Source organism: Camellia sinensis, chromosome 5, assembly GCF_055761805.1.
Source record: "Camellia sinensis isolate YWXY chromosome 5, ASM5576180v1, whole genome shotgun sequence".
NCBI lineage: Eukaryota > Viridiplantae > Streptophyta > Magnoliopsida > Ericales > Theaceae > Camellia > Camellia sinensis.
Window position 1 is genome coordinate 193299501 of NC_138965.1, and position 21560 is coordinate 193321060.

The 21560-nt window shown below is 36.5% G+C and overlaps 1 long non-coding RNA gene across 2 annotated transcripts; it reads left to right on the forward strand.

Moving 5' to 3' along the window:
• The first annotated feature begins 12129 nt into the window (after positions 1–12129).
• Positions 12130–15730, forward strand: LOC145791095 (uncharacterized). Of its 2 annotated transcripts, none has more exons than XR_014330747.1 (3): positions 12130–13479; positions 13654–13755; positions 15284–15730. It is a non-coding gene; the product is annotated as an uncharacterized LOC145791095 (long non-coding RNA). The 2 variants fall into 2 exon arrangements; XR_014330748.1 differs by having other exon boundaries at positions 13413–13479; positions 13650–13755.
• Positions 15731–21560: the final 5830 nt, after the last annotated feature.

Sequence of the window (21560 nt, forward strand, 5' to 3'; positions counted from 1 at the left end):
ATGCCTAATGCAACACATGCGAAAATGCAACTACAATAGGCTCGGCTATTCTAAGAATGGCATATGAGATGCTACAGCTAACACGTATTCAACTTGGAATTGAAATACGAATGCAGTTAGTATGATGCGCCGAGCCCGGTGCATGCAAGACAGATGAATGGATGCAAACATGCGAGCATAAGTATGCTAATTGAAACATGCCCTAATCTAACCATCATAAGCTGGTAAATAAAAGGGAGAAAGACGTGGGGTTGGAAAACGTACATCACACACACGCACACTTATTACAATTGTGCCCTCGCTTGGAGGGTCCGAATAAATAATACAGTCCGAAATAAATAGCGAATTACAGCTAATTATTACACATCCACTAACTAACTAACAAATTAGCTAAGTAAGCTATAAACTGGCATGCAAATGGACTGCCTTGGCTCTGTTTTGGATGACAATGAATGCATGCATGCTCAATGCGCTTTGTCGGTAAATTCCATCACGATGCCTTGTCTCGCCATTGTTTGCAGCTGATTTCAGAAACTTACACAATGCTCCAGGAGGCTGAAACTCCACCTGGGGAAGGCTGCCGACCAGCTCTTGGCTTGGGAAACACCTGCCGACCACCCCTCATGGTGAAAACCAAAAAAGGTGGTCGGCCTACCAAAAAACCTGGTCGGCCGACCACTTTTTGCCCCTGGACTCTGGTTTTTCTGTAACAAAGGCAAGAAAGAGAGAAAGCAATGTATTTTCAACATATGCGTGCGCGACCACTCCTCCCCGTCCTTGCACAAGCTCTAGGGAGTGTGGCCCTCGGTTCTCGAGCCACCAATCACGCATCTCGATGCATGATGGCCGAGAGACCGAATTGCACGTTTTAATATGACATAAATGCGGGTATGAACATATGAAGCCAACAATTCTATCATAGATAATCAATAACATTGGGGACCGAGAATCGAGGCACGTTTCGTCACTTGGAGTACAAAACGCCCCTCGCTTCCCGTGCTTGGACTAAACCTTATTCCAAGCACCATGCAAATGGAATGGCATGCACAATGCGACTAACATGCAACCTAGCATACGCAATGCTCTGTACTAAAATGACATACACAATGCGCGTGATGTAACATGGCATACACAATGCTCCAAGATGCAACTTAGCATACGCAATGCTATGGATTGAAATGGCATACACAATGCACGATGGACTTACACCAACATGAGTGGACCTCAGCCACACTCACATCAGTGGCCATGAGATGAAAAAGAGACAACTGAAATGCGTGCACACATGCACGCATACCGAGGACCAAACCTAAGGCATAAAATGCCACTCCACCAAAGCATGGCAAGGGATGAAAGATGGCATACAAACATGTAATTTTCAGCACTGAAACATGATGATAAATGGCCCCGAAACATGGAAATATGGCACCCGATGCATGAAATAAGCCCCGAAACTCAAAGCTAGGCACATGTATTGAATTATAACTATGCAAAGAAAGCATTATTTGGCCATGAAGTACAAAGACAGAGCCAAGGCAGTCCCAAAATATGCACATTTCTAGTTTAAAGAATGGCCAAAAAGTGCTAACATGATGGACTAAAATAGCATGCCAATTTGGCTAGTAAGCATGGTTTACATGACATGTATATGAAGCGTATGAGAACTCATCAAACCAGCCAAAAATAGTGAATAAAACATGTCAAAATATTCCTAAATAGCCACTAAAATACAACCAATGCATGCAAAAATGATGAGCTCCTTTAGAGGGCCATACAAAGGGTTATTAAGCACATACAAGATAGACATGTAACATGGAAAAACCACCTCTGGAAATGAGTTATGACAGCCCTAAAACCCACCAAATAGGCCCTGAAATTGGTCTAAGAAACATGCAAATGAAAGCCTCTTTGAAAGGCCTTGAATATGATTGCTCTACACATGCATCAAAGACATAAAATATGGAAAAATGGGATCTTCAAAGAGCTTAGGAAGACCTTAAAATCCTCATAATGAGGCCTGAAACATGACTTCAATGCATGCAAAATAGGGTCCCTTTGGAAGGCCAACAATGCTAGTAAAGAGAATGAGGGGTGAGAGGGTCACCTCTCTATGATTTTGGAGCTCAAAGACACATCAAGGCCACTGAATATCCACTGGATTTCAGTGGCTAAGAGGCCAAAACAAGGCCAACGCAAATGCTCACATGCATGGCTCAAAGCATGAAGAAATGAAGCATGCAAGGAAGAAGATGATTCCAAACAGAAAAGAGTCCTTAAACAAACATGTTTAGAAGATCAAAATAAGACTTTTTCTAGTTTATGATAAAGCTCGAAAATTCTTACAAGTAAGGCTAAAACGTGATGCAAGAATAGCCTTAAAAGAGAGATTGAGCAAACAAGGAAGTAGATGACCTCAAACAGCAAAGTGTTCTAAACAAAGTTGAAGATGGGCTCAAAATAAGATCTTTTCCAGTTTATCTTGAAGTCCAAAAATGCAAGCAAAAGGGGCTAAGGTATGGAGCAAAAGAATGCAAGGAAAGGGGAAATGGAGACTTACCCTTGTAGCACAGCAATGCAGCGACTTTTGGTCCAAGATTGTGAGCTCTCAACCTCTGAAAATCAGCTACAAGGGGCTGGAATAGATGGTGGAGGTGGTAGGCTATGAGTTGTAGTGTAAATGACCAAGGATAATGGCCTTTTGAGCTTTGGAGAAGAGAGCTATGGAGGATGGAATGTATAAGCCTTAACCAAAATTTTCTAACCCTTGCAAAATGAGATGGAGGGTTGGTTATATAGAGGAGAAAGGATAAGGCTTCTTGGAGAAGCCTCAAGAGGCGTTCAAAGCTTCTCAAAGAAGCTTAACCAAAAAGAGTCAAGCTTCTTGAGGAAACTAGACCAAAAAGGGTCAAGCTTCCCTAAGAAGCTAAGCAAGAGGGTCAAAACTAACTTAAAAAGGTCAACAAAGACTCAAAATCTCAGACAGTGGGTCAAGTGCTTCACAGCTGGCACAGTTGTGTTGCACTTGAGAAGAGCAAAAAGTAGAAAGCTGGCCGACCAGCCACTCCCCCGGGTCGGCTGACCAGGGGTCAAAAGGGTCAAGAAAAATTACTGGTCGGCCTACCCAGAAAGGTGGCCTCCCAGATGAGTAGAACACAACCCTGTGGTGAAAAACTAGAAAAAGTGACCTAGGAGAGAGAAAAACCAGCTTTTTAGAGGGGTTCAAAAGGGTCAAGAGGACTTACTGGTCGGCCTATCCATATTGGTGGCCTTCCAGATGAGCACAACACAATGGTGGTATGAAAAACCAGAAATTGTGGCTCAAAAGTGAGAAAAACCAGCTTTCTGTCAGAAAAACCGGCTTTATGAGAGAGAAAATGGGAAAATTGGTTTTTTAGGGGAAAAGGTGGTCGGCCACCATACTACCCCCTCCCTAACAGTGAAAATAGGGTCTCTACCAAAAATGGACCAAAACGGATGCAAAACGAAGGTTCGGGGGCCAAAACGCGTGGTTCGGAGCCCCGAAAACAGGCTGTTAGGCACCAGAAGTGGCGTATGACCACGAAGGTGGTCTCTCGGGCCACAGTGTCCCTCAAAAGAGAGGAAACAAGGTGTGTGCCAAAAACCGGAGCAAACAGAGGTAATTAAGCAGTCCCGAACCGAGGCACACGGCCGACGGCTTCGAAAACCGGAAACTGGGCTCCAAACGGGAAAAATGGCCTACGACCACGAAACGTAGCCTACGGCCACTGAGAGATGGTCTACGAGACCTCTCCCTCCCTTTGAGAAGAGAAAATAGAGAAAACAGGACCTGGTTCGCAAACCGAGCCAAAGCATAAAAGAACCCCGAAGTCTGGAGGCAAGGCTCGCAGTCGAAACTCCGTAACCTCAGAATGAGCACAATATGCATCATCACTGAGCGCTCAATCGGTGACGTCTGAGTCTTAAGGTCGGTCAAAAATAGGGTGTCTACAACTATTGAATGACCTGTTCATGTTTTGCGCTTTAAACTGTAAATTGAAAGCCTTATCGGCGGCCGAATCTGAAATCGAGTGATGTTTTATGCTAGTTAGAATTTATGTGATTTTATGGTATATTTAATTGAAATGTGATTTGGTATGATTAAATTAGATTTAATAATGTTAAATTACATAAGTTGGCTTTATTTACCTAGTTGCCATTGAGTGGCCTTTCTCTACATCAATATTTGGGACTTGATTAGGAGCTTTTGACACTTTATTCTCAGCCCCTTTCCTTATACCAAACCGACTAGAGAGAGAGAGAGATAGGAGATAGATTGATTTCAACCAAAATTGGCTTGGAGGCTTAGGAGATTCAAGGATTCCTTGCATATTGAGCTTCTACATTGAAAATAGAGACTTAAGGTAGAGAATTTACCTTCTTGTTCATATTTTGGGTTGGTTCTTGCATGGTTTAGAGGATTGTTGGAGTTTAGAGCCAAGTTATGGCTTAAATTGTTGAATTGAAGTTTGAATCATGCATGCATGTACATATTCTTGCATTTTGAAATTGATGTTCATGAAATCCTACATGCAAGTTTACATTCTTGTTCTAGTCCATGAGTTCATCATGGTTTTGAGTCTAATCTTGCTTTGGATCATGTTTTGAGGCATTAGAATTCACTAGAATTCATGCATGTCATATGTTCTTCATGTTCATGAAAACTTCTTTGAAATTGTATTTAATTGAATTACCTTTGGGCTTTGATTTCTCAAATTGATCTTTGAAACATGTCATATTATGAATTTACAAGTGTTTTCCAGAAAAATTAGCCCAAAAGGATCGAATTTGATGCCTTAAAGTTGAGTTTTGAGCTTGAGGTTCAAATCTGGAAATTCAAGATTTTGGACTCACGCTCGAGCGGGGAACTCCACGCTCGAGCGTACACACTGAGTTCATGCAGTCCGCTCGAGCGGGGAAACTGACGCTCGAGCAGAATATGCGTGTATCCAGTACTTTGCATGTGTTTGCAGTCCGCTCGAGCGGGGAAATACGCGCTCGAGTGAGGACTTGTGTCTCACGCTCGAGCGGAGGTCGAGCGCCCATCGAGCGTGAATTTCACCCATCCAGTACTTTTGCAGTCCGGTCGAGCGGGGCTCTTTTATCTGCATGTCCACTCGAGCGGAGAAACCCACGCTCGAGCGGGACCCTGTTTCAGCAAAATTTTGATAAGTGTTTTTAAATGCATCTTTGCATCCTCATTCCATCCTAGGTATTCTTAGGCCTAGTTTAAGGCATCTTAATGAGAATATTGATGTAGAACCACATCGAGGCAAATTAAGGATTAAGTTATTATTTCCCAATTGTGTAGCTTAGTGTGTGTTCGTTCTGTAACTATGTAGGGTTGGCATCTGAGGACGCTCTAGCTGCTTGTAGCCCAGTGCTCTGTGAGTAACAATGTTGTAAAGATATGTTCAATCATGAATATTTTCTGAATGAACAACTGTACTGCTCTCTGAAATGATATTTCTTACTGAATGAATGTTTGTCCTATTTGTGAACTGTATTCGTGGCATCTATAGCAATTTACTATTACTATACTGTACTGCTGCTGTCACAGAGATCTCTGTCGGTTCCCATGTTTGGAACCACTACTGTTTACTGATATGATGGCCATCAACTGACTGTTCGGTCTGTTAAGACCTACTGTACTGTTTTGCTATTGGATGTACTATATATGACTATTATAGTTTCTGAATGACTGTTATGGCATGAATTATGAGCCACAAACTAAATGACTGTTATACTGATAAATGACTGTTTTCAATACTGAAAGGGCATTGATTCTTAACCTCTTTACGCATATGTTATTCACTGGACTTTAGCTCACTGCTCATATATATATATGTAGGTATTCAGGCACCGGACCGTTGCTAGAAACGTCAAGCTAAGCCCTTGTTTTGTCAAGCCAACCTTTGTGCCTCACTTCGAGGTTCCAGATCCGTTCAAGGTAAGGCTTCTTTTGGGGTGTCTCAGATTTACCCTATCTATCTCTGTTATGTATAAACTGAATGATATTTGTACTGTACTATTATGGTGGGGATTTGGTCCCTAACCTAAATGCCTGTAAATGATGTATGTATATACTGTTTTTGTTCTGAATGTGAACATGTTATGAAAAGTCTTTTTGCATACAGACTGTCACAGCTCATTAGACATCTTTTAATTACTATTTTGGCTTCTGTCAACCCCTGTACTCTGTATTACTGTTTTACTATTAAGCAGGCCTTCGGTAATCTCGGATTACTGGTCGGTTACGGTGCTAAACCCATAGGGGCGGGTTTGGGTCGTGACAACCAGTCCGCCTCTCCAAATTGCGGTTGTCCTCCTCAATCGTCAAACGCCCAATCAATTCTTCCAAAAACATTTCTTTGCGCTTGTGTTTGAGATAATTCTTGAATTCGTTCCAGCCTTGCGGTAATTTCTCAATTAAGGCTGCAACTTCAAAGGATTCACTGAGAGACATGTCTTCTGCGTAAATGTCATGCAGAATGAGTTGGAGATCTTGAACTTGGCTGATCACAGTCTTAGAATCAACCATCACAAAGTTCAGGAATTTGCCAACCATAAATTTCTTTGAGCCGGCATCTTCCGTTTTGTACTTTTTCTCCAAAGACTCCCAAAGTTCCTTTGCTGTCTTGATAAGACTGTAGACATTATATAATGTGTTGTCAAGTCCGTTCAAGATGTAGTTCCGGCAAAGGAAATCAGTATGTTTTCAGGTATCGACCGCAGCAACCACTTGCCGGTTAGTTTCATCCTCTTTCAAAATAGGAGTATTCTCACGAAGAAAATGAGTCAGGTTCAAAGTTGTAAAATAGAACAGCATTTTCTGCTGCCATCTTTTAAAGTCAATTCCAGAGAACTTCTCTGGCTTCTCACCGTGATTTACCGGTACTGTCACAACATGAGAGAGTATTGGCGCAATTGCAGCCACCACACTAGTACTTGTTTGAGCATTTGTTTCAGTAACCATGAATTCTAAATTATAATTAAAATTTATACTACATAGAAAATTAATCCAAATTCACAGAATTAAATTCTGTAAAAATAAAAGAAACAAGAATGTAACTTTTATTTTTCAATTAATTTGAAAATAAAATAAAAATTTTATTTAACCAAATTAATTCCACAGAGAAAATTAAATTTCTGTAACACTTCAATAATTAAAAAAAAATGAATTTATTTTTAATTAATGAACACTCATAAATTATTAAGAAAACCAAAATTAATTTCTGACAAACTTCACAAATAAATATTTTGAATTGTTAATGACACCAGCATATTCCTACTAGTTGTCAAAGAAAAAAGACAGTATATTACTACTATTTGTTTTTCAACCAGAATATTGTTTTGTAAAATCACATAAAATAATTTCTGTAAGAAGAAGAAAGAAGAAAGGAAATAAACAAAAAAAGTTGTAAACAGAATAATTCGAATCTTTCTTAAGATTATTGGAACAATCTTCTGTGTATAATAAATAAATTGAAACAAAATCAAACAAATAAAATAAATAACGTACCGAATTTATTTTAACCGAGCCGCATGAATATTTAAAGACCAAGTCGAGTGTGTGACATTCTGTCCTTAAGACAGATTCGCCCGGCTAGGGTGCTTTCGGTAAAGTGGCGTCTATCTCCCAAGATACAATGATCTTCACAAGTTTGTAGTAGTACTCTAAACAAATTTGTTCGGCGAACTAAAACCTCGTGTTCTATACTCTCTTAAATTTTTCTCTAAAACTAGAATGAAGGAAAAATAATGCAAAGAAGAAAATCGAAAAATACTGGAACAGATCTGGTTTTGTAGACCTGAATAGGTGCAAAATTTGAAGTGAACAGATGGGTTTTTGAATTGAGCAGGTACTGTTTGAATTCCAACAGATCTGCTGGACAGTTTGATCTGTTTGAACCATATAGATTCAAATCTGTTAACTGTAGTAGTTTCTGGTAGTTAAAAACTGAAAAACAGTTTGAAACTGTTTAGGAAATTCGGACAGAAGTTGGTAAATAATGGACATAAAATAAATTCAATTTTTGAATTAAATTAAATTTTCCCACAATAATTTTTGAAAAAATTCAAAAGAATTTTGTCCAAAAAATTAATACAAGAACCGACCCCGACCCCCACCCCCACCCCCACCCTGCCCGGCCGAAAGGACTGCAGCGATAGCGCGCACGTGTGTGGTGGTTTGATCTAAGGTTCATTTTGTCCATAACTCGTCCCTTCTACAAACTTGGGGTGCCCCTTAGGGCCCAACCCAAGTGTTATACTCTAGAGCTTATATACATACACAAATTCTCTTAAAGTTTCAATGTGGGACAACCCAATTCAAAGAAACCCACATTTAATTCTTTAAATGTCCAATTCCACGAACCCGAAAATGACGTCAACTTCTCATTCACTCATAAATGGTTTTGACGAACCGTCTTCACCGTGTGACTTGCCATACGGGAAGGAACACGTCACCTCTTTGGACCTACCCCAACGTTTGGGGTCCACTCAATTTTGGACTCAAAGTTAGCCCCAAATAAACCTTATAAAAACCAGTTTTCCAACACAAAACACAATTTGTTATTAGCACATGACAGTGTATTAGTATTTTCCATCCAATAATAAAATTGTATTTGGATTAGAAATTTGCATCAGAATTTAAAAAGTAAGGGAAATGTTAATGAAATATACATTATTATTTTTTAATTTTTTTTTCTTTTCTAAATCCATAGTCCATACACACAGTGTAAATATATTAATTATGTCCGAAATTGTGAACTTTACTACTTTAGATAAATCACAAATTGTATTTTGTACACATGGTTCTTGTGACAAGAATTACATTTCCTTGTTTGCTTCTAATTTTTAAAAAATTGAATTTTTTTATTTTTTGTATTTTTTTTAGTGAATTTTTTAAATATTTTAAGTAATTTTTTACTTTTTAAATACACTTGATATAAATACAATTAAAAAGTATAATATTTGTGAATTTTTTAAAAAAAAAATCATTAAATACCAAAAATACTAAAATTCAGTATACTTTAGTATTCTTATGTTTTTATTGATTTTTTTTTAAAAAAAAATTACAAATATTTTACTTTTTAGGTACATCTGGGTTAAGTGCATCTAAAAAAAAAAAAAAAAAAAAAAAAAAAAAAAAAAAAAAAAAACTTAAAATATTAAAAAATTCACTTAAAAAACATAAAACATAAAACTCAATTTTTTAAAAATTAAATTTAGAAAATTAGAACCAAACAACTCTATTTGGTGGGGAAAAGTTCAACTTTATTTCCTTTGATTGAAAACTCAACTTACCATGAAATCTTTGCCAAGAAAATTACTATAAAAGGAGCACTACAAGAAAATGGGGCTTAAAAGACGGAACTATTTGCGACGGTACACTTGCCGTCGCAAAAAGTGACTTTTTGCGACGGTAAAAAATACCGTCTCAAAAAATCAGAGTATTGGCGACGGTAAAAAATACCGTCTCAAAAAACAGAGTATTTGCGACGGTAAAAAATACCGTTGCAAAAAATCAGAGTATTTGCGACGGTAAAAAAATACCGTCTCAAAAAACAGAGTATTTGCGACGGTAAAAAAATACCGTCGCAAAAAAGGAGAGTATTTGCGACGGTATTTTCTGCAGTCGCAAATACGCTCCTTTTTTGCGACGGTATTTTTTACCGTCGCAAATACTCTGTTTTTTGAGACGGTATTTTTTTACCGTCGCAAATACTCACTTTTGTGGTTTTTTTTTTAAGTGAATATTTTTAAATTTTTAAATATTTTTTTTAGATGCACTTTACTCAAATGTATCTAAAAAAAAATTATGAAAAAATATTTTTAAAAATTAATAAATACATACAAATATAAAAAAAAATGTATTGAATTATTGTATTTCTTTTGTATTTTTGGTATTTAGTGAATTTTTAAAAAAAAATTTTACTTTTTAGGTGTATTTATGTTAGGTGTGTCTAAAAATTAAAAAAATTAAATATTAAAAAAATTCAGTAAAAATAATATAACACGGAAAACAAGAAAGTATAATTTTCTCAAAAGAGTTTTTGGAAAACTCTAACCTAACATAGTGATTGTGGTTTTGAGACAGCTTCATATATATACAGTCACAAAATAGTTTGAATAAATTCAACGGTATTTTTCTGTCACAAAAAAAATAAAAAAAAACGATGTCGTCTTACTATTTTAATATAACATCTCTTTTCATTCATTTTTTCATCTTCCTGTCTCTCTGTATTTATCTCTCTCTGTTCTCTTTATCTCTTTCACTCATCACTCTTCTTTCTCTATCTGTCTGTGTATCTCTCCCATTTTCTCTCTGTGTCTCTCGCATATCTTTCTTCTCTCTATCTCTTATGTCTTCTCTCTTTATCTCTCTCGCTCATCTTTCTTCTCTCTATCTCTCTCATTTATTTTTATTTTTTTTCTCTCTCTCTTATTTATATCTCTTTCTATCTCTCTCGCCCATCTATCTTTTTCTGTGTCTCTCTCTCGCTCATCTCTTTTCGCTCTATTTCTCTCTTTTTGTCTATCTTTCGCTCATCTCTTGTTTCTCTCTCTTTTTCTATCTCTCATTCTCTCTCTCTCTCTCTGTCTCTTTTTCTGTTTATCTCTCTCTCTCTGTCTCTCTCTCACTCTCACTCTCACTCTCTCTCACTCATCACTCATCTCTCTCTCTGTATGCTTGTCTATTTGTGTATTTCTCCCTCATTATATTCGTCTTGCTCACTCTCTCCCTCTCATATTCTCTATTTATCGAGCTTCTCCTCGATTTATCTATCTTTTCTCTCATCTCTTTTCTCTCTCTGTCTCTTTCGTTCATCTCTCTTCTCTCTATCTCTCTCGTTCATCTCTTTTCTCTCTCTGTCTCTTTTTCTGTCTCGCACTCTCTATCTTTTTCTCTCTTTGTCTCTCTCTCTCTCTCTAACTCATCACTCTTTTCTGTTTGTTTGTCTGTCTGTCTGTCTCTGTCTCTCTCTTTCTCTCTTTCTCTCGTTGTCTCTCGCTCATATCTCTTCTCTCTATCTCTCTCATCTGTCTTCTCTCTCTGCCTCTCTCACTCATCTCTCTTCTCTTTATCTCTCTCGCTCATCTCTCTCTGTCTCTTTCTCATTTATCTCTTTTCGCTCTTTCTCTCTTTGTCTATATCTTTTCATCCATTTTTTCATCTTCCTTTCTCTCTTCTCTTTCTCTTTCTCACTCATCACTCTTCTCTCTCTGTCCGTTTGTCTATCTGTCTCTCTTCTCTCTATGTCTCTCTCTTTTTCTGTGTCTCTCTCTCGCTCATCTCTTTTCGCTTTATTTCTCTCTCTTTTTGTCTATCTTTCGCTCATCTCTTGTTTCTCTCTCTTTTTCTATCTCTCCTTCTATCTCTCTCTCTCTCTTTCTCTCTCTGTCTCTTTTTCTGTCTAACTCTCTCTCTCTTTGTCTCTCTTTCACTCTCACTCTCTCTCTCTTTCTCTCTGTCTCTGTCTCTCTTCTTTTTCTCACTCTGACTCATCACTTTTCTCTATCTGTCTGTTTATCTCTATCTTTTTCTCTATGTCTCTCGTCCATCTCTCTTTTCTCTATCTCTTTCATATATCTTCTCTCTCTGTCTCTCTTCTCTCTCGCTTATTTTTTTCTCTCTCGCTCTCTCACTCATCTCTTTCTGTTTCTCTCTCTCTTATTTATCTATTTTCGCTCTTTTTTTTCTCTGTCTCTCTCTCTCTCTTTGTCTATATCTTTTCACCCATTTTTTCATCTTCTTCTCTCTCTTTTCTTTCTCTCTCTTATTCATCACTCTTCTCTCTCTCTCTATCTATTTGACTCTCTCTCTCTCTCTGTGTCTCTCATTCATTTATCTCTTCTCTCATCTATCTTCTCTCTTTTTCATTGACTATAAATAATTAACTTTATTTTAATGGAAAATATTATTCCTACTTTTACCAAATAAAAAAATAATAATAATTTTTTATTCATTAAAACAAATATAAAATAAATATAAAACAAATAAATTTTTAACTTTATCAAATGGAAAAAAAAAATTCATCAACTATAAAAATTGTTTTAATAATTTTTTATTTTAATAAAAACTTCATTAACTATAACATTTGTGGGTGTGTGGGTGTGTGTAGGGTTTTGTGAGAGAACACACACACACAACACAAACACAACCCAAACACAACAGAGCCGTCCCTCTCCTCCTGCTCGCTCTCTCTCTCTCCATCTAGGGTTTCGCCTTCCTCTCTCTCTCTTTCACACAACGACGGCGCCGATCATCCGTCACCGCCGATCCTCCCTCACTCCCGATCCTCCCTCACCGTCGCTCGTACCTCACTGTCGATCCTCCTCCCTTACCGCCGCTGCTGCCTCCCTCTCTCTCTCTCTCACAAACGACGTTGACGGTTGCTCGCCCCTCACCGCCACTCCTCCCTCACCGCCACTCCTCCCTCACCGGCGATCTTCCCTCACCGCCGATTTCAAAGGGTATCTCTCTCTCTCGGTGTCGGGATTTCGGATATAGGGGGTTTTCATACACACACACACATATATATATATATATATACATCTGTGAGTGTATATAGGGGGGTTTTTGATCTGTTACATGTATGTTATCTGAAAATCCCACAACCAAAATGGAAGAGTACAACATTGCTATGAAGAAGATGATGAGAAACCCTTATGAGTATCACCACGATCTTGGTCTGTTTCTTTCTCACCCTCTAAATCTGTTCTTTTTTATTTTTTATATCTTCAATTCTATTTATTTGTTTTTATTGCGATGGTGAATTTGATTTATCAAGTGGGTTTCACTTCTCCAGTCCAAATTGATTTTGGGTTTTTGTCATTCTTGTTATGAGGTGAATTTCTTGAATAATCTATTCAGATTCATGTTCACTTACTTTGATTTATTTGCATCTTGGCTGTGTTCATCAAACTGGAAATAGACATATTTAGGTTTGGCCATTCCTGTTTTGCGGATAAATGTATCTTTAATCTCCTCAAACTGCAAAGTTTTTGAAGCTGTACTACTAGTAGCCTGCTCCCTTTCTCCCTTCTCCCTGCCTGCCCTAATCCCTACGCTTGGTTGTCCCCAGATAAATAAAATTTTAGATTCTGATCAGCAAATCAATTCAAATTCGGAAGCTCAGGCTCAGGTGAACCACGCCTATAATGAGTATGTTGTATACTGTGCTAAGGGTTACCCCATCCCACCAACAAATTGCTATGCATTAAACAAGCAAATCGTTTCCAGAATTCTTTTATTGTCATTTTGTTTTTATACCATGTTCAAGTTGCATTTCTCTGCAGTAATCTCGCTGGGTATGGCCATGTTCAATTTGCATGCTATCTTGCTGCTAGTTTCCCTTTCTCCAAGATTTTTTTTTCCTTGTGCAGATAAACACCTAAATTTCAAATGGAGACAAAACATCATTGAGGAAAACAGTTACAGAAAAAATGTACTCTGTAAGCTTCTGCTTCTTATGATTGTATCTCTATTTGCTAATTCAGTTTTGCTGCGTTCTTTCTTTAGACACCTTACCAAAAATGTAACCTATTTTTTCTCCTCTCTCTCTGCTCTCTCTGTATGTGTGTGTATGTGTTTCATTCTCTTTCTTTCTTTCTGGTTCTCTAAGACAGGGCCTCAAGAATGAAATTAAACAAAGGGAATCCATGTGGAGTGCGGTTTACTGGGAACTGGTAGAACCAGTTGTGAAAATAAGAACTCTACGAGCTCGACTGGCAAGTATTTTTTGACAAAACTCATAGAATCTGTCTTTATGTTTTGCAAGTTAATCAAAATAGAAATACTAATGTCAGGATGAAAAGATGAAAAATGAACCATTGCCCTTCCCTTGCACATGGTATATATATATGCACTTCTTTTTTCACTACAATTGGTTAGATGGTATGTGTTAACATGCCATTTGGTGAGTCACTGATATGGTCTCGTTGAAATTTTGATTCAATTTTAGAAACATTATCTGATTGTTATTTCTCTCTCTCTCTCTCTCTCTCACACCTTTTTGTCTTTTTGTTTTCGTTTTTCTGGCAGTTTTGTGTGTTTTGGTTTTATTTTTTATTTATTATTACCTTAAAAAAGTGTCATCTGGTTTTTGTAGAAGCCCTTAAACATCAAATAAATGCAATCATTTTCTTTTGCCTTTTTTATTTTGGGGAATTCGGTCGATGCCCCCTTGTAAAAAAAACTTTTATGCATTAAGGACAAGCATATATTTTTTTTCTTGAAACGTCCAATGCACATCACTATTACCAAAATATCCTCAGTGACTAATTTAATATTTTAAACTTTAAAATAATATGACTTTTGATCTATTTGTTGGTTTTTAATGAAATTGATATTTTAAAATCCTCGCATCAATATCTATTAAACAAGATCCATGTTAGCCATGAAATTCCTTTTAAAATAATATGACTTTTGATCTCTCTTGAAACTTGATTGTTTACTCCAGAACAAATAGGGGTAAGAGTGTCAGTTTGGGACTGCCTTCTAATCTAGGAATAGTTGCAGACATTTGTGAATAGTTCGTAGGTAGCATCTGATATCAGCCCATGAGACCACAAGTATTCAGCTCTTGAATTGAAATCAGTGTTGAATTCCAGAAGTGGATTTCCTATCTGCAAGCACCACAAAATCGGATTATTTTATTTGGAGTTGAAATTAATTCAAATAGAGAGGTCAATAGTCTGCTTTTTTATAAAACTTGTCTATATATGTGGTGTGGGACTGAAAACAGCTTTGGGGGCTTTATGACTTTGAGAGAGGTTAATGGTCGGCTTTTTACACCACCTTTTGTCTAGCAGAGAGCCAACTATAGCATAGAAGGCAAAAGTAATTTTGTGTTGGTTCTAGGTAGTCTTGCAGGGATAACTGTGGTTCTATCATTTCATGTATTCCCTATCAAAATTTTCTTATATAACTCATGTCTTTGCTATCAATTTTTATTAGCCACCATTTCAGTTACTCTTAGAGGTCAATTCTTTAATTAACCTTTACATAAACTAGCATCGACATTAATTACGTAACCCAGTGGAAATTTGTGAAATAAGCTGCATGACGCTTGAGTGCGTAAAACATGACTGTAGGAATGAGATATTGTTAAATATTGGAACCCAAAGGCAACGCATACTGAGCCCTTGCCCTTTTTTCAAGTTTTATGTACCTGGTAGTTAACAGTAGAGCCATAATTGTGTCCACACTGAAACCTTTTCTATGGAACTGATTTGGTGCTTATGCATTTTTCAACAGACTTGATGTTGGTTTTTCCGGGAAAAGCACTGCTGTTGTTTCTACTGGCTGTTCATCTAAAAGGTTTTTGTCTTCCTTCTTTAGAGGATGGGTCATGGGCGTTATATCTCAGTTAGAGGATGGCCATTTCTACTTGGAAGACGTCACTGGAGCAGTTGAAATCAATTTGTCTAATGCAATATCCTCTACATGTTTATATTTTTCCCTTTCGAAAGACTTATTATTTGTTTTGAATGCTTGGATTTGGGCTGCCCTATAATCTCCAAAAGCGAAAGTTCTCATTGTAGGCCTTTTTAAATAATGGTGAATTTTAGATTTTATTTTATTATTATTATTTTTTTTTAGATTTGGGTGAATTTTATAATTTAAATATGCTTTTATGAACATGTACAGTTTAATTATTCTTTGTAAAATATTGAATTTGATGGTTTGATCAATTTTTATTTTTATTTTATGTTATGATGTTTTTGTGAATGGAATGTAAATAATTAGCTCTTAGAGAGTGAGAGACGGCACTACCGTCGGAAAAAATAGAAACTTTTAATATTTTTATTAATTTTGTTATAGGTTTTACTTTTTGCGACGACATTATACTGTCACAAAAAATAGAAATTTTATTATTTAAAATAAAAATTTTATTATTTTTTAATATTTTTTGCGACGGCATTAACAGTCGCAAAAAATAGAAAATTTCATATTTTTTATACTTTCTGCGACGGTATACACCGTCGCAAAAAATAGTGTTTTTTTTATAAAAAAAAGACTATTAGCGACGGTATTTTTTGCCGTCTCAAATAACATTTTTAGCGACGGTAAAATAGGACCGTCGCAAAAAAGTCAAGAAATTTCAACGTTATTAGCGACTGCACGGTGCCGTCGCAAAAGGTAAAAAATGCCGTCGCAAAACATTAGCGACGGTACTTACCGTCGCAAAAACTCTTTTGCAACCCCTGCAGTTGCGACCCCCCTCTTACCGTCGCAAAAAGTCATTTTGCCGTCGCAAAAAGTATTAGCGACGGTATTAGGAGCATTAGCGACGGTATTTTACCGTCGCAAAAAGTCAATTTTTTTGTAGTGGAGAAGGGTAATTGAAATTTAATTAGCATATTGTGAGGTTTATATTATATAGAATAAATCTGAATTATATATTAATATTTTTAAATAAAATCTTGAATAAAGTTTTTAAATATATAGAATGAATTGGCTTTTAATTAATCACGTTCAAAAATTATATACCTATAGTTATTGTATCAAACGTCATAAAACATGAATATGTTTTAATTGATAGAAAATAACAAATCAGTGTCCGTTTTAAAAAATAATTAAAGATTTATAGTAAATTTTATACACTTTAATGATTAAAGTTATAAACTTTTTCACTGTAATTATTTTAGAATAAGACCATTGATTTGGAAATTTCCTTAATTAATCACCTTTTTCTCAAATACACGTTCACGGCTCTCAGCAACAGATACATCGTCCATGAGAAGCCCAGGTTGGGAGGATGCTTTCGGTACCTCAGATCGTGCTGAAACTGGGAGAAGGTATGTATGTACACTTGGATAGTGAAATCTTCCATGATTTGCTTCTAATCATTGGTAAATTTAAAAGGATTAGATTTTTCTCGTGTCATGGACTAAATTGGTTATCGGGACCCATCATGAGGCTCACTTTAATAATTCTACCCATTCATTTTGTAAATTTTAGTGTCTAGATTATTTAAGAGGGAAAAATTAAATTGATACAATAACTATAAGTATATGATTTTATTGCATTAATTGTTTTCAAGTAAATGGAATATCTATTTCAAATATGATAATTGTAATTCATTTTTTAAAGATAAATGTAATCAAATACTATAGTTATTATTAATATTATCATATTAATCCTAATTCTTTTCATGTATGGTCTATACACACTGAGATGAACAAAATAAATGACAAATTATTAAGAAAAGATCAGTAACAAATCTTACAAACCTGGCTAGACAAAAGGATCTAGTTCGAATCAAAAATTTCCACTTAAACTTCTCCACAACTTCTTAACTATGTACTAGCAAGTTCTTTAATCTAAGGCTTAGTTTGGTTTTTTTTTTTTTTTTTTTTTGAACTTTGCACAAAAAAAAAAAAAAAAAAAAAAATAGAGCTTACTTTCAAACTTTTTTCAAATCTAACCATTTTTTATTTTATATTTATAGTAATTTAATTTTTCCAAACTGAAAAACCCTCAACCAAACCAAGCCTAAATGTTTGGCAATAACTTCAAAATGGTTACGTAGAAATTCTCTTACAACTGAAATAGCTTTCCTGAATCTTTTTTGAAAAAGGTAAATTACAAACACACTCCATGAGGCTTATTTAAATTATGAATTATTTTTAGTGATTTTAAAAATTACATTATAAGATTTCTAATTTCATAACAAATAAATCATTTTAGTAATAAATCATTGAATTAATTAGCAGTTTTTAATGAGTTAAAAATTTATTTCAATTAATAATTCAGATAATTTTATTATTGTATAGGAGAACAGTTAAAAATTTCAGTTTTTCAGTTAATTCTGTTAAATAAAAATTTTTGACAGAGAGATATATATTTGTAATTTTTCAAACTACAGGGAGCAACACGTATTTTAATCAAACCCCAATTTGTATGTGTAATTTATTTTTTTTTAAAAATAAAAAATAATTTAACGAAAATAAATATCAAAGAAACATTTTTGTTCTAAAATACATCTCAAAAAAGAGAGAATCAAAAGGTGGGTGGTGAGTTGTTGTTGTTGTTGTTGTTTTTTTTTTTTTTTTTTGTCTTCTTTGTTTGTTCACCAATTTTATTTTATTTTTTTAAATAAAATTTTTAAAGCTAGATTTTACAAACGAAACAATCTTGTTTTACAGGGCGAAGGCAGTAGGGATGGACATGGAGTGGCTACCAAATGGAGAGGTGAAGACAATCTTGCGTCCAAGGCCTCTAACAAGGGTGTTTGAGGGAAGAAATGGGAGAAAGGGTGTGGTTCAATACCATGGTTGGGATGCATGGAAATGAGCTCAACTCGGCACCATGGGAGACAGAATGGAGCTATCGGAGAAAGTGGTGAAGAGATGTGAAGAGATCATTGAAGAAAAGAGCATCCAATTCAAGTGAGAGAAGGGTGATATGCTCTTCCTTGATAACTTGGCTACCCTCCATGGAAGAAGGCCCTCCCTTCCTTCTAAGAAAGTCCTTGTTGCTACTTGCAAGTAGGGCTTCAATTTTTTTTTTTTTTTGGATCAACAAAGAAAAAAGAAACTTTATTGATGAAACAGAAAGTATTACATCAATAAAGAAAACGAGGATGAGTGCAAAAAGTATCAAAGCGAACCAAATCAATCCCAACTAGGTTGGCACCAATAAGCCTGTCCAAACATATGCTAGCACATCATCAAGAGTTGGTGAGAAACCAACCACAAACCCCAAAAACAACCTCACCCAAGTAAACTAACCAATCCTAACAAAAATCAAACAACCCAAACTACCAAACATAATAACAAAAAAAAAAAAAAAAACAACAACAACAACAACAAGAAGAAGACTATAACACACCAGTTTGGCAAGAGGCTATTTTAGCCAATTAGCCAAAAAGTTACTAAATTAGCCAAAAAGCCAACAACCCATACCAAAAAGTCAAAGATTCTCTTTTCTCTCTACTTTTTGCACATCTTTTCGTAATTAGCCAAAAAGTCATCCCAAACATACAAGTTTTTTTTACCTACCTTTTTAGCCAAATAGCTAAAAAGTTACTAAATTAGCCTGTTCCCAAACGAGGCCTTCCCACACAAAAGCAGATGAAACGATCATTGCCCACACAGAACTACCTAACCCAAACTAGCGAGCACCCTCCACAACAACTGCACTTCTGCACTAATGGGGACCACCCAATGCTACCCCAACAAGATACAACAAGAGCACACTGCATCAAATCCCAACTGCAAGGTCATAATCACCTACCCCCTGTGCACCTTCGAACCTGATCCAGATTCTCAACCACATCATGGACTGAATAATGTAACAACCTAGAATTATATTTAATCCACAAAGCAATTCTGGTTTTGATCAGTTCGCAGACTTCCACTAAGCAGTGTTGTTTACCCTTGAAAATGCAATCATTCCTCAGAGTCCATATAGACCACAACACAGCGAATGGAATTACATTCCAAATCTTGGTTTCAAACTTACCCCACTTGAACCCGCTCCACCACTCCAACACACCTCTAGCATTCTTAGGAATCACCCATTGCATACCCCACCAGGCCAAGATATTGACCAAATTTTCCAAACAAACATGCACTGAACCAACACATGGCAATCTGTTTCAACAGCACAACCACAAAACACACACTCTGTTGTAGCATCCTGACTAAGGCACCCTACACGTTGCAGGAAAGCTCTAGACTTGATTCAACCCTTCCAAGCGAGCCATCCAAAAAATTGTACTTTTGGTGGAGATAAATTTTTCCAAATCCACGTAGCATTCTTCAACCCATGTGCTGTATCAGAGCTGCTATACAATGATTTCATAGTAAACAAACCTGAGGCTGATGCTTTCCAAACCCAGGAGTCAACTCTTTCTGATAAAACTGGCTCATGTGTAGACAGGTAAGCTCTAAGTCTTCCCACTTCATGTTCCTCCCAAGCCTTCAGGCCTCTTCTGAATCGAAAAATCCACCCATCTGAACTATTTTTCCTGTCAATCATCTGTTTAAGATTGGTCTCTTTGTCATCTGACAGCTCAAATAACCTTGGAAACTCAACCCTTAGGCAGTAATTCGAGGACCAATGATCCTCCCAAAAACTAATTCTCCTCACATTCCCAACTTTAATGACAGAATTCTCCGTGAAGTAGTTGAAAAGATTGGGACTGTTATGTTCTAGACTAAGAATATCACCCCAGATTCTGGAGCACTGACCACCCTCCACCAAAAAAGGGCTCCATCTCCCACCAGAGTTACTATACTTGATGATGACAACATCTTTCCACAATGCTTGATCTTCACCACCATATCTCCGCCACTATTTTGCTAAGAGACACCCATTAACATCCCTCAGCCTTTTAATACCAAAACCTCCACACCCTTTCTTTTTGGTGATCTCATCTCACTTCACCATATGAAGCTTCTTTTTGGTTTCATTGCCTCCCCATAAGAATCTGGCTTGGATTTTATCAAGCAACTTCGCTACACCCATTAGTACTTTAAATAAAGATAAATAATACACTGGTAGTGAGTTTAACACTGACCTAATTAGAGTTAACCTCCCCCCAAAAGATAGTACCTTTCTCTTCCAAGAAGCTAACTTAGACTTGAATTTATTGAACACTGGCAACCATGTGTGCTTCTTTTTTGGACCGGCCCCAAGTGGAAACCCAAGATATGTAAAAGGCAACTTTTGACCCTAATAGTTCAATTTCTCCGCGAAATCATCCACCACCTCCTTCTGTACTCCTATCCCACAGACCTTGCTCTTATGGAAGTTTATCCATAATCCAGATAGCATTTCAAAAAGTCTCAAAATCAGTTTGATATTCAAAATTTCATACTCATCAGCCTCGCAGAACACAATAGTGTCATCTGCAAATTGCAAATGGGTGACACTAATCCTCATAGTGCCAATAACCACTCCTTTAATTATCCCCAAATCTTTTGCCTTTTGAAATAACATATTAAGACCTTCTACCACTATCATAAAGAGAAACGGCGACAGTGGATCCCCTTATCGGAGTCCTTTTTCAGGACAGAATTCAGCCGTGGGTGAGCCATTCACAAGGATTGAAACTCTAGATGATTGCAAGCATTCGTTTATCCATCAGGTCCACCTGTTTTGAAAACCAAAGCTGGACAGCATAGCTAACAGACACTCCCAATTTACAATATCGTAAGCTTTTTCAAAATCCAATTTCAAAATCAACCCCATTTGCTTTTTCTTTTTCCACCAATCCACAATTTCATTAGATATTAACACCCTATCCAGAATGTTCCTTCCACCAACAAAAGCAGTTTAGGATTTCCCAACTATCCTTGGTAACACCTTTTTGAATCTGGTTGCTAGGACCTTGGACAGAATCTTATAAATAGAACCAATAAGGCTAATTGGCCTATAATGTGAAATGCCCTATGGACAATCTTTCTTAGGAATTAATATGATAAAAGAGCTATTAATACCTTTGGCTAGACACCCATTATCATAAAATTCCTTGAAGAACTGCAAGATTTCTTTTTTAAACACCTTCCAGCACTTCTGAAAG